The following is a 14,466-nucleotide window of genomic DNA, read 5'->3' as shown; positions in this document are numbered from 1 at the left end:
AATGCTACAGTCCAGTGAGAATTGGAAATCTGGAAGATGGGGCAAAAGTACTGTAGGGGGAGTTCAAAATCTAAGAATACACCTCATGTGTCAAGGGTTGGAGAGTAGCCCAGTGTAGCTAAGCAAAGAAAGCTTGGTACTGGATGTGATAGTTTCAAAATATGTCCACACATCCTTTTTCACTCCTCCCTCCAAGAGGTGGAGGCCAATTCTCCTTCTCTGGAACAGGTGCCCAACTTAGTGATTTGCTTTGAGTGACTATAGAAAAGCAGAAGTGGTGGCGTGTGACTTCAGATCATAAAAGATCCCAAGGCTTCTTCCTCATTTTCTCTTTCTATTGAACCACTTGCTCTTATCAGCTGTCACGTTGTAAGGATGCCCAGGAAGACTTTGCAGAAGCCTACATGGTGAGGAACTGAGGTCTCCTGCCCACAACCACCTGAGGGACCATTTTGGAAACAAATTTCTCCATCCCCAATCAAGCTTTCAGAGGACTGGACTGCCGCCAACATTTTGACTGCAACCACATGTGAGACCCTCGGCCAGAGCTACCCACCAAAGCTATTTGTAAATTCCCGACCCACAGAAACTGCAATATAGTAAGTTATTGTTGCTTTAAGCCACTAAGTTTTGAAGGAATTTGTTTTGCAGCTACAGATACTAATATGAGGGAAGGAAGGAAGCCAGTGGAGATGATGTGCTCCACTCCTGGAGAGTCTCAAATGGCAAAAAACGCCAGCTCTGGTCCTCATGTATTATGAGGAAGCAAAGACTGCTTCAATCCATGATATGAAGTAGGGAAAAGCAGAGAGGAAAACTCGTGCTCCTGAGGTCTAAAGCTGGGGATTTGCCTTTGTCTAGACCAGTGGTTCTCAACTAAGGGTGATTTTCCCCCTTCCCCCAGGGACCTTTAATAACGTCTTGAGATATTTTGATGGTCATAATTTGTAGGGAGGTGGAAAGCACTATTGGTATCTAGCAGGGATGCTGCTAAGCATCTCACAATGTCCAGTCTGTCCCCACCACTAAGAACCATCCGGCCCCACTGTCAATAGTGCCAAGACTGAGAAGCCCTGCCTAGCCCTTGCCTTGAAACCACCACCTCCCTGACAGCATCTACAGATCTGGACTCTCCAGGGTTCAAATCACCATTCTCATGCTGAGATACTTCCCAATTTTGAGAACTCAGAAGAAGAAAGCACAGCCTTGGCCAATCAGAAAGACCTAGGCCATAATGAACGCCACTAGTATCCATGAGGATGTGGGTTAAATCCGTGGCCTTTCTCAGTGGGTTAGGGACCCAGCGTTGCTGTGGCCTGGCAGCTACAGCTCCAATTCAACCCCTAGCAGATGTGACCCTAGAAAGACCTGGGCCAGATTTCAGGAGGCCTAGGCATAGTTGTGGGCATAGGAATAACCTCATCCACAGATTCTCAGAGCCAAGAAGTCAGAACAGGGTAAATTATGCTAGACTAACAAGTTGACCCTGGAACTTCAATGTTTTAACACAAAAAAAGATTTCTCTTTCACATTACAGTTCTGTGGACTCCTAGGAGTCTCTCCTTTAAGAAGTAACTCAACTTCTAAGGCCACTTCCATCTACAGTTCTTCTGTCTTACATAGTCCTTCTCTGGTGTCAGGCGGTAGAAAAAGAGAAGGGAGAGCCACGCTTGGGAGATTTATGGCCGGTCCTGGAAATACCTACATTCTATTGGTCAGAATAGGTCACATGTTCCCATCTAACTATAAAAGAGGCTAGGAAATGTAATCCAACTAAGAGCCTGTCAAGATGAGAAATGTGGGCACTGGTAGTACTGGAATCATCTGTACTCTGATATAATCATGACTTTTCCTCATTTTTAAGCACCTCCGCCCAACTCTGGACACAGGCCTGGCCTAAGCCCCCTGGTACAATCCCAGGAGAATCCATCATAAAAGAAACAAGCATTGCCTGAGGTCACTGGCTGGTCATCAGGAAGGAGATGGAAGACAGCACAGGACCCCTATCCATTATCCTGGCCTCCACAGTCAGCTATAGGGACTGCATTACTCCTCGGTTCAGGAAAATAATTGAAGACCTGACCCTCCAACCACAGACCCAAATTAGGCAAGCTGCATTTACTAAAAGAACTCTCTTACCAGCCACATTATGATTTTGTATCTCAGTTCTCAATTCCCCATGAAAGATATTTTAAGTTCAGATATTTTTCCAAAATGAGAAGCAAATCTGAAAGTTACTTTGTACGTCAGCCTTCTTGAGTCCTTCACTCTCAAGACTAGAACACTGGACAGTGCCTCGCAACACAGCTCCAGGGGAAACTTTGTCATCTGATAAAAAGGAGAGGCTCTAAAGGTGCGGGTTCAAGATAAAAATAAGAGTTCAACTGCACATCATTTATATACATTCTTTTGACTATATATTTCATTGAAGATTGTTTAAAGAGCCAATTCTATAGCCCCAATTTAAAATAGGCAAGTGAATACTGAATTGTTGGGATAAAAATGGAGATAAGTCCATTTGGCCTGTGCCCCAAATGGGAATCAACTCACCCCAGCCCAATTCTTCCCAGCCTCTGTTCAGGAAGCTTGAATCCTGTTTCTTTTCCTCTTTTCCTCTCAGACCTGAGAAGCCGCCCTCCCTGCTGGCTGTCACACATGTAGGGGTGCTTGGTAATCCTACAGAGTGTGCTAGAATGCAGTTTGAATACAAGATGCTACAGGTAATAAAGTTTATCAGAATGGCTTGTCATTATTTTTGCATCATTATATAATTACTGCAGCTTTGGAAGGTAATAAATCACTGCACAGGTGACAAATTGAGAAGCTAAGAAGGACAGTTATTCTCACAGATAAAGCAACTACTGCCACTAAGGAGATGGGTTGACTTGGTGCTCAAACTTTTAAAAAAATGTCCCATGGGCCTGCGAGGTATTAGTGGGAAAGCCATCCACATCTGAAAGCATGCCAAGCCCACTGCCAATACCTCAAAGGAGCTTGAAACTTCAACAGCTCCAAAAATGAGCGCTCCAGTTTCACTCCTTGATGGCCCAGAGGGAGCATCATAACACCAATAACCAAACTCGAGCAAAACTAAATTTCATTGGCTCTGCTGTAAGGGCCCAGGCAGCCTATTATTCACTCAGTGATGTCTCTGAGAAAGCCCCTGTGCATGCGCACACGTGTTTTAAGTTGTCCAAGTATTAAACTGTCTCTGCATAATTTCCTAGTACACTAAGTTTTGTTTTGTTTTTTGCACTTAGATGACAAAAAATAGCACTGTTTTCTCCAGACTATATAAAAATAAATCTCTAGACTAAAATCAAGCACGCGACATTTGAGTCCAAGAAGCAATACTCCAGGAGAGAATTATGAAGGATACAAAGGGTCTAGAAAAGGAGAACTGGTTCAACTCTACTCTGATGCTGATGGCTGAGCTGGTTGAGGTGCCACAGACCCAAATTTATCAATGGCCTTCTAGAGTACAGGGAAGTGCTAGGAAAACAGCTAGAAGAATCCTCTTCCAGAAAGTTCCAGTGAAGCCATATATTTGGGACCAACCTACACCACTGTATAAAGAAGCATATTTGAGTTTGATGAGCAAATCAGGTAACTAGCACCTGGAAGTGAGGAAATCTGGGTCATGGAATTACACCCCACAGAAGTGGTGCTCGAAATGTAACTCCCAGGCCAGGGTTACTGGCATCACTTAGGAACCTACTAGAAATCCAAATTCTTGGGCCCTACCTCAGACCTACTAAATCAGAAACTCTAAGCCACTAATCAAAACCTACTGAATCAGAAAGGATGTCCCAAACTCAGGCACACTTCTGAATTACTAAGTCAGCCTATTATTATATACTTTCCCTTCACACAAGGCTGCCACATTTGGACGTGTGAGTTGGGCATTGCATAGACTCTCCCTTCAGGAGATAACTAGGGGGCTAAAATATAGCCATGCTTGCTCCTAAGTCATGACTTTGATGTGCTACATATGCCATAAAAGAGTGCTTTTTTCTACTACATGCAAAAACGTCATATAGGTTGGCAGCTCATGTTACCCTTGTCCCTTTATTCAAATAAATCCAACCTTCAGAATCAAAAAAAAAGATGAGTACTAAGTGAAATTCAGCCCCATGGTTACTTGAACCCATGAAAAGCGAAGTTCTTATGGCCAATCTCAACTGAAACTAAAAGGAACTACAAAACAAACTCTGAAGCTTATGACTGCCTAACATTCTCTAACCTGCACCCATCATACAGTCAAGATTTTCCAATTACTGAAGTAAATTTGGCCCTGTTGGATCCAGTGAAGTCCAATACCAGGACCACCCCAGATGACAATGGGACCATATGGGGTTCACACAGATCCCATGTAAAGAAGTCCTTCCTTACATGGTGAAAGATAACAGGATATATTTTTTAAGTCTGATATAAAGCATGTATCTTTTCATCCACACAACTTCCCAAGGTCGCAGCATCTCCCAGGACAGGCAGAATCCTCTCCATATTAAAGTAGGTATGTGCACTGGAAAAGGTTCTGGTCTTCCTCTGCTGCCAACCCTTCCAGAAAATAAAGGCCAGTGGGAATTGGCCCAGTTGGTGCATGCTCACCCCTATGACTCCACAACATTACTGAGAAAATTCCATCAGATTAGGGGGACTGGAGTGGGGAGTTACTTCACTTCCATTGTTCACCATTGTTCACCACATGCAGAAAAATGATGGTTTTGTATATTACATGCTGGGTAATCAATTCCAATCCCCTGGAGATTTCCTGGGTCTGCTAAGCACATTTATTCTCCTGTTTCTAATCTATTCCTTTGATTTGCACAACTTGAACATACTGTCATCGTTTTAAAGTGGGGAGAGAAGAGGAAATGAGGAAGAAAGGGCAGAGGGAGCAGGAACAAGGGAGGGAGAAGGGGCTTGATCCTGTCATTCCCCAGCTGGAAATTCCTCTTTGTCTACAGGACAAAATGCTTATCCTTCCCATGTGAGACCTTAACAGCCTAACCCCAGAACTTGCCTGTATATGCCTAGGCTGAGTTTTCAAGGTTAAGTGTAAATGGCAATGATAATATAACAATACCACCATTATCAGCAGAGTTGGGCAATCTAGACTAAATACTAGAATGCACCTGAAAGTCAACTTGAAGACAATACTCATATGAGGTTAGTGGCTATGATTATCATTATTTCATCAGCTAATACATGGAAAAACTAGGATTTGGGCCCCAGCAATCTGATCCCATATCCCCACATTCCTAATCACTATGTTCAATGTTAAACTTTTCCTGACCAGACATCATGGATCACACACAGACTGTCAACCATCTATCCCCATATGCCCTATCCTACTTCCCTGACCCATAGGGTGTGACCAAATAAAATAGCTGTTTTAAGACACCACATTTCAAGACAATTTATTGAGCATCAATAGATAATTGAAGCACTTTCTAAACACTTCTAGCCACACCCCAATTTTGAAGGCAGAGAACATTTGGAAAGTACAGTGTTCAAGGGCTGCCTGGAATGGGACTGTCACCCTGGATGAAGTGAGAGGCAGGTGAGGTTGCAGAAGGGAAAGCATGAAAAAGCCAGGGACATAGCTACCCTGTTTCAAAGTTGTGCCCAAAACAAATCAAGAGAAAGAGAATTGTCTTCCTTCCTTAACTTCCCCTCCCTCATCTCTATTGACCCTCTTCCCAGGATGCACGGAGGTCAGAATATTATGCATTAAATTGAATTATTTTATTTTTACATATGAAATATTTCAAACATACCAAAAAAAAACAAAAACAGAAAATAATTTAACAAACTCCTGTTTACTTACTTCCTAGCATTTTAAAAGATTTTGAAGAACAGTCAAGAATCTTAATCAGTTTTCATAGAACTGCCATTCACAAGAAAATATGTTTTACATTCTAAAAAAAAAAAAAAAAAAACTGACTTGGAGATGCATTCCTGGGATACCCCTGGCAGTCAGCAGTGAGATTGTGTGTCTGCCTCCCCCAAGGACCTCAGAGTCTGGCAGGCCCCAAAACAATGCCGATGGTTTTCAAAAGAGTAACAGGCACTTTCAGGCTGGTTACTACTACACTCTGAGGGTCTTGATCCAGAATTTCAGGAGACGTAAGAGCAAGGATGAGACTCAACTCTTGACTTTTCAATCTCTTGACTTTTCCATCTCCCTCATCACCATGGCTCCACCCCCTTATCACCATAGCCCCGCCTCTCACATCACCTTACAGTCAATAGAAATAGCAACAACATTGTTCAGCTGAATTAATAAGCCATGCTTGGAAAAGAAGCAGGAGAAGAAGGTAGCCTGTGTATTTGAAGTTAGGCTCGAGAATGCCAGACCCAGGACACTAGACTCACCGGCACAGAAAAGGCAAACTTCAAAATCTCAACATCAAACACAAAAAGAAACCTGAGCAGGCAAACCAAAAATGCCAGACTGAGCACTGGGTCACAACTATCCAGGACCAGGTAAATGCCCGGAAGTGGAAAGGGAACTTACCTGCTCATCTTCAGCTTCCAGAAGGAACTGAGACAAATCCAAGTGTGCTAGTCCCAGAGGAAAGAACGTGTCCAGCAGGGAATCCAGAAAGGGATGGAGTTGGGAGCTGGAACACGCGGCAAAGGCTCAGCTCTGCCACCCACGTGAAATCTGCCGTAAAGTGACATCGTGTAGAACCGACGAAAGGCCCGTGATCCTTCCTTCCTGTGTGGGGTGGAATCACCATGTGTGAGTTAAATGGCTCTAGCTGTGCAAACTGGCAAACAGGAAGAGGCATGAGGCAGGCTGGTAGAGCCCCCGAGTCTCAAAGTGAGGCCTCAGATCAGCAATATCAGTTTCACCTGGGGGCCTGGTAGGCCATGTAAATTCTCAGCCCAGCTTCAACTCTACCAACGCTATACTGTGAGGGTGGCGCCCTTCATCCTGCATTCCTACAAGCCCTCCAGCCCCCCTTGATTCTGATACAAGCTCTCTGCAGCAGAGTCGACTGGAAGCATGAAGGTGACACAGGCCAGGTGTGGCAAAGGACAGTCATTATAAATGGGCTTGAAAATGGCACTTTTAAAGATCTAGTGAAGACTAAAGCCTGTTTACTGTGGAGAAGAAAACCCGGTACAGATAATGTAGGATAAAAATTAATATAAAATATGCTCAGTGATCAATCAAGTTGGGCAACGATATACCATGGCAGAGTTTTATCAGTGTTGAGGAATCATCCAGCCATATGGAGACAATAATGTTGTTTTTAAAAAATGTATTTTATTGAAAGTATAGTTGACTTACAATATTGTGTTAATTTGTACTCTACGGCAAAGTGATTCGGTTATACATATAGATAATATTCATTTGCATAATCTTTTCCATTATGGTTTATCACAAGATACTGAATATCGTTCCCTGGGCTATACAGTAGGACTATGTTGTTTATCCAGCCTATATATAATAGTTTGCATCTGATAATCCCCATCCCCCAACCCTTCCCTCCCCCACCTTGCCTCCCCTTGTCAGGACCATACACAGTGTTTTTAGACATAATGCTAGTGCATACTTAATAGACCACAGTCTAGTGTAAACATAAATTCCACATGCACTGGGAAACAAAAGATTCACAGGACTAGCTTATTGCAATATTTGTTTTGTTGCAATATGTGCTTTATTGTGGTGGTCTGGAACCAAACCCCCTTAGTATCTCCAAGGTCTGCCTGTATGCTGACTGCTTCAACCAATACAAGTTAGACATTTACTCTCTTCAGACACTAAGGATGCAAGATGATATTACACATAATCTCTTTCAAAATACTTGCAGTGTAGTAATAAGAGTAGGGCAGAGAAGATGACAGTACATTCAGCTGACAACTGTTCTAGAAGTTTACCCAAGGAGCTATGGGAGCACAGTTTCTCCAAAAACATTAAAGAACACTTTTCAAAAGGCAGTAACACCTCGTTTCAAGAACAATAGACTAAAAGAACACCCTAGCAGAGGAAATGATATATGGGAAGTTGTGGGGGTAAGAAACGCTTTCTGGTCAAATGCTGGGGGTTTGGAATGGCTGGGGGCAGAAGGGTGGGTTGGAGTATGAGGCCAGAGAACTAGTGGGCAGCTCATGGGCAGCTATTTACAATAGCCAAGACATGGACGCTACCTAATTGTCCATCAACAGATGAATGGATAAAGAGGATGTGGTACATATATACAATGGAGTATTACCCAGCCATAAAAAAGAATGAAATAATGCCATTTGCAGCAACATAGATGGACTTAGAGATTATCATACTAAGAGAAGTAAGCCAAAGACAAATACCATACCTGGTTTACATGTATAATCTAAATACATATGTATACAGACACACAAGTTATTTACAAAACAGAAATAGATTAACAAAGAAAACAAACTTATAGATATGAAAAGGGAAATGGGGTGGAGGGATAAATTGGGAATTTGAAATTAACACACACTAATACATATATACATATGTGTATATATATATCTACATGAAACAGATAAACAACTAAACAACAAAGATTTACTGTATAGCATAGGGAACTATGCTCAGTAACTTATAATAAACTAGGGTAAAAGGAACTGAAAAATATGTATTTATATTTATAAATGAATCCCTTTGTATACCTGAAATAACTGTAGATGAACTATAATTCAACTTTTAAAAGGATGTTATAATCTAAGAATTGATGGCAATAAAGGCCGAACATTTTTTTTATTTTTTACTTATTTTTTTAATGTGATTTTTTTTTTTTTGTCTTTTCTAGGGCCACACCCATGGCATATGGAGGTTCCCAGGCTAGGGGCCTAATCAGAGCTGTAGCCACTGGCCTACACCACAGCCACAGCAACTCAGTATCTGAGCCACGTCTGCAACCCACACCACAGCTCACAGCAAGGCTGGAACCTTAACCCACTGAGCAAGGCCAGAGATCAAACCCCGCAACCTCATGGTTCCTAGTCAGATTCGTCAAACACTGCGCCACGATGGGAACTCCAAGACTGAACATTTTAGTCTGCTTTCAGATTTTACCTTTAGCTATAAGATTCCTGTTCAAATAAGATTTCTGTTCAAAAAGAGTAATAGTCACTTTCAGTCAGATTGCTACTAAAATCTGAGGGCCTAGTTCCAGAATTTCAGGTTTAGGAGCAGGGATAAGATTCAACTCTGATTTTTCCTCCTTGGTCCATCTCCCCCAAGAGCATGGCCCCAGCCCTTATCCCCACGCCTGGTTCCACCCCCCCATAGTTACATACCCTCATCGCCATACCTCTGCCTCTTCTTCCCCGGGGCTGGCTCCACCCCTTCTTCCCCATGGCAGGTTCCACCCCCCCATCACCATAACCCCTCCTTTCATAACCATAACCCTGCCCCTTTATCACCAGCTTCCAACCTCCCATACCATAAACCCACCCCCTCAACACCATACCTCTGCCTCCTTATTACCATACCTCACCAATATTGCCATTGCCAAGCCCCCTCATCACCATATATCCAACCTCTCACCACCACTACTCCCCCTCATGGCCATATGCTGCCCCCTCATCACCATACACCAAGCCCTCATCACCATACCCCACCCCCTCATCACCAGAGCCCCACCCATCAGCATTCTGGCCTCACACTTATTCACAGCTCCCCCCTCATCCCATGCCCCACCCTCTCCTCACCATGCCCCACCCCTCCTCACCATGGCTCCACCCATCATCAACATATCTCCACCTCCCTCATTACCACAGCCCTACCCCTCAGCATGGCTAGCCCCACCCTTATTCATGGTTGCCCCATCACCATGCCCTGCCCCTCATACCCAATAACCCCCTCAAAACCATAACCCCGCCTCCTTATCACCATACCTCCAACCTCCCTTACTCCACTCCCTCATCACCATACTTCACATATATCGCCATTGCCACAACCCCCACCCCCATCCCACACCTGAATTGTATTGTGCCTAAGTCCAAACAGCCCCACTTACAGAGATTATATACAGTCATGAAAGTCACACTGCTTAGTCAGGCAACACACAACATTCCCACTCAATTCCCTGCTGGGGAGAACAGGTGGATGAATTTGCATTGCCCATCATCTGCAGGGGCATCTAATTCAAGTCCATCAGACACAGATGAAGAGGGTGACGTATTGAGTAGTAAACCTACTTACCAAAAGCCACACACCTCAGCAGTAGGCTTTATGTAGGATTCAGCCCTCTTGATTGAAGGTTAAAGGTTGGACCTGATTTGTGGGCCGAGTCACCGTCTGGAGTCACTGCCCAGATCAGTGCTGCTGGCCCCACCTACCTCGGAAGCTCTGGGGTAGAGTTAGTTCACGCTGTCCTGTCTACTTGCAACTCTTTCTCCATAATAAATGCGGATGAGAGATGTTTGGATGGTCACCTGCTGTGGGCCAGCGTCACATGAAGCACCTAAATGTGCCTGTGAAACCTGATGGTACTCATTGGCCCTGGACCCTCTGTCTGGCTGTCATCCTAGCCCACATTAGATTATGGCCAGAATCATGAGGAAATATTTGATATGTGGTATGTTGACACAGTTGAAAGGGCCTTGTGCAAGAGGTACCCCAAGAAACAACAAATGTGAGATGGACACAGACTCTGGGTTGCCACAGCATCAAGGGTTGCTGGTCATGGTTGACACTGTCAGCAGGAAACACCCAACACAGGCCTTTAAAATTACATCAGTGGCAATAAGGAGGTTGGAAAAAGTAGCGATTGGGAAGGTTGAGAGTCACAATTAGTCTCAGGTGGGAGCAGTTCATCCTCTAGGCGCTATAGCACTAATCGGTTCCTTACAATGAGACTCTTATTACACCGTGGGTTCTAAGTCAGTACATCTGAGGTGGGGCCCGAGGCTCTTTGCGTTTCTAATAAGCTCCCTGAGCACACTGAAAGCTGCGGATCTCCAGACGATACTTTGCCTGGCAAGCCCATGGATCTCCTTGACACAAGTTTTAAAAGGAAAAAATATAATTAATTTGGACCCAAGCCATGCATGTAGGTGGCATTTTAGACCCTTCCAGCCAAGCTGCATGATCTTACCAGAAAAGTCACCATTTATAGAGAAAAAAAAAAAAAAAACAAGAACAAAAAAAAAAAAAACAAGCAAACACTGAAACTCAGCTTGAGGAAGATGGAGCCTGGGGTTGAGGGGTCTGGAAACATATGGAAATCAAGGAAGGGAAAAAAATGGGTAAAGTCATAGAAATAGAAGAACATTGTTCAACTAAATTAATACCCCATGCTTGGAAAAGAAGAAGGTAGCCTGTGTATTTGAAGTTAGATCCCGAAATGCCAGACCCAGGACACTAGACTCACTGGCACAGAAAAGGCAAACTTCAAAGTCTCAACATCAAACACAGGAAGAAACCTGAGCAGGCAAACCAAAAATGCCAGACTGAGCACTGGGTCACAACTATCCAGGACCAGGTAAATGCCCGGAAGTGGAAAGGGAACTTACCTGCTCATCTTCGGCTTCCAGAAGGAACTGAGCCAAATCCAAGTGTGCTAGTCCCAGAGGAAAGAACGTGTCCAGCAGGGAATCCAGAAAGGGATGGAGTTGGGAGCTGGAACACGCGGCAAAGGCTCAGCTCTGCCACCCACGTGAAATCTGCCGTAAAGTGACACCGTGTAGAACCGACGAAAGGCCCGTGATCCTCCCTTCCTGTGTGGGGTGGAATCACCACGTGTGAGTTAAATGGCTCTAGCTGTGCAAACTGGCAAACAGGAAGAGGCACGATGCAGGCTGGTAGAGCCCCCGAGTCTCAAAGTGAGGCCTCAGATCAGCAATATCAGTTTCACCTGGGGGCCTGGTAGGCCATGTAAATTCTCAGCCCAGCTCCAAACCTACTAATCAGACATTCCCCACTGCCACTTAGGGATCCAAAGAAGTTACACACACTGGCCCCCAATGGAGAGCTTGTCTGGACTGCTTCTCACTGAACCCCCAGAGCCTACACCATTGGCTTCCTGTGGCTATATGTCCATCTTACCCATAAAATGTATATGTCCTATGTTCCATCCCTAAGACAGCTGATAGCCAACCAGACCTTTTACTAACAGCTAAGCCATACTTTCTCACAGTTAAATGTTTGCGAGTTCATAGGTACCTTCTAGAGACAGTGCAGTGCAACTCATAGCAGGAAAGCCATCATAAGAGTGTTATGGGGCATTGGGATCTTCCATTGGTACCTTCAGATCCACTCTCCATTCTTTCTCCCTGGGAGGCCGACCTACGTGGATTCCACGAGGGTCTTCCTTGCTTCTCGCTTTCTGTTGGGTTTTATCAATGGGGGGACATCCACAGGAGATGAGAGAAGGGAGGAGGGTGCCGTCTCAGTGTTTATCCTTCTGGCATCCTCCCTGTGGAGTTGCCACGGGCAGGAGTCACCACTAATCAAAGCCTGAACTCCCATTAGACAGCCAGTCCACAGGGCCCTCCCTTGCATGGGTTGAGGAACTGCTCCCTACCTTTGTTTTTTCAGGCTCAGGAGAGGTAAGAAGCCCTGCTGTCCCTGCCCTGGGAATCTTCATTATCCTCTGTGGAACATTCCCTTCATCCTGCCTCTGCAGGATGTACAGAGTCTATGAAAGTCCTCTCAAATCACCATCCTATTCCTGTTGGGGCTATAACAGGACAGAAGGGAAGTAAAAATTCTGGGCACTCCTCAACTCTTGCCACTTCCTCGCTCGTGGACAGATGACCCAGCTGGGAGCCACCAATGACATGGGTAGAGTAGCCCTGTCCCCTCCCCAATCAGGGAGATACACTCCTCAGGCCATTGCCCGCTCCATGTGCCCTGAGCCTTCTGCCCCTGGCTGCCCAGGTATGCGTGGTAAGCCTGGGACTGCAGGTAAGGGTGCCTCCACGCTCCTACCGAATAAAGTCACCCCTAACTCTGAGCGCTTCTCTTATGCTTTATGCTTCTTCATAAAAGGATCGGACGTATTATAAGCAAAATAGGCTTGCTAAATATAGTCTATTCAGCCTGGGGAAGGCTAAATTATTCATAACCAGACCAGGATATACAATGCACTCTAAACACAAATCCATTTTTGATTTTGGTATTTTTTCTGGGGCCTGTGTATTCAGCGCCCCTGCATTGATCTGTAACTGCCCCCCTGATGCCTGCATTTGCTGAGGATGAAGAGCTCAGCATCGGGGCCAATTACCTAGCTGTGAATAACCCCAGTCTCGCCCTCTGCAGGATAGCAGCGACCACAAGGTCATCGATTGTCCATCCTGGGCCACGGTCCTGGAGGCATGCGCATCCTGTGAAAGGAACATCAGCTCCCCACAGAGCCCCAAGGATAAACAAGCCCTAAAAAAGACATCATTGAAGGCAGCACAGCTCAGCACCCACTGCACCGTGAAAGGCAAGATGGGAGAGTGTGACCATGACAGTTAAAGCCACTGAGTCCTCAAAATGATCAATGCTCGGAAACCACACACAAGTCCCCTCCAAAATGGAGGTCTCAGACAGGGCTCCTGCATTTCAAATTATTTCCAACCCCAGCTCTCTTCACACAGAAGCTGCTGATTATATTTTTCTGTGGGATGAGAATCATTGTGGAAAATACAGATGTCTCTGAAACATTCTTCTTTTCACTACTAGTGTTTTCCAAGTAAGACAAAGTAGAACCAAAAAATAAAACACAGATCTCAGCTGTACCTTCTGAGAGTCGCGCCAGGAGCTGAAGACTTAGGCAGCCAACTGTGACCTAGAGGATTCCTGGGCATTTTGGAACAGTCCATGAAAAAAGTGGGGGAGCATATGGTGGAGAAGCTGTAAGGAGGGATCTCTAGGCAATAATCTGCCAAGATATGGCATTTCCATTCTAACAGAAAAGAGAAATCTGTCATAAATAGATTATCTCTCTGCTAAAGTGGATACAGATTTTACAAACAGTAGTAAGAAAGAAAGAGGTTTTAGCTGAGGGCATAATGTAAAGATGGGATTGAAATGGACAGTGAGGTTGGTAATGCATCTATACCCAGATGCCCCCCATTGCCTATGGCCCTTGGAGATTAGGGCAAATTCCTCCTCCCTAGACGTGGGCAAAGCTGCTGCTTGACTCATGTGGGTTATTTGAGCAGCAGCCCTTGACCTTCCAGAAGCTGAAATTGGAGAGATGCCACTGGACTGGTAAGTCCTCTGGACCAGGAGCAGTGAGCAACAGCCAAACTCGGTGAGCCTCTTTGCCTTCCCGACATCACAGCTACTACTAAAAGCTCCAGAGTTGGGCCCAAACTTCAGGGTGTTTCATCCTGTGAATGACTGCCTGGTTCCTTTTCCATATGAGAAGAGTGTGCTTTACTAATCAAATGAAAAGAGGCTGAGATGAGGGATTCTGCAGAACTAGTAGAGCAATCAACCCTCCTAGAAGCTAGGGAACATTCTGTTCCATTCCCTGCATCATTGGA

General features: G+C 44.8%; 1 protein-coding gene across 3 annotated transcripts in view; it reads right to left on the bottom strand.

Annotated features, from left to right (window-relative positions):
* LOC102165540 (uncharacterized) overlaps positions 1 to 14,466 on the bottom strand; it is a 1,338,477-nt gene that overhangs the window by 1,166,167 nt on the left and 157,844 nt on the right. Inside the window, exons 7-8 of one of the 3 annotated variants that reach the window (XM_085019942.1) lie at positions 11,503 to 11,706; positions 6,524 to 6,727 (exon numbers count right to left, since the gene is read on the bottom strand). The exons of 1 other annotated variant lie outside the window; for it this stretch is intronic. The gene's annotated coding sequence lies outside the window, so the exon portion shown is untranslated. The remainder of the gene's footprint in view (positions 1 to 6,523; positions 6,728 to 11,502; positions 11,707 to 14,466) is intronic. One more of the 3 variants, XR_014842477.1, reaches the window with a different exon arrangement.

Source organism: Sus scrofa, chromosome 3, assembly GCF_054392235.1.
Source record: "Sus scrofa isolate SSC_HxYL_T2T_F1_AM1 chromosome 3, Sscrofa_HxYL_maternal_Yorkshire_Landrace_v2.0, whole genome shotgun sequence".
NCBI classification, from domain to species: Eukaryota; Metazoa; Chordata; class Mammalia; order Artiodactyla; family Suidae; genus Sus; species Sus scrofa.
This window is presented reverse-complemented; position numbering and strand designations above follow the sequence as displayed.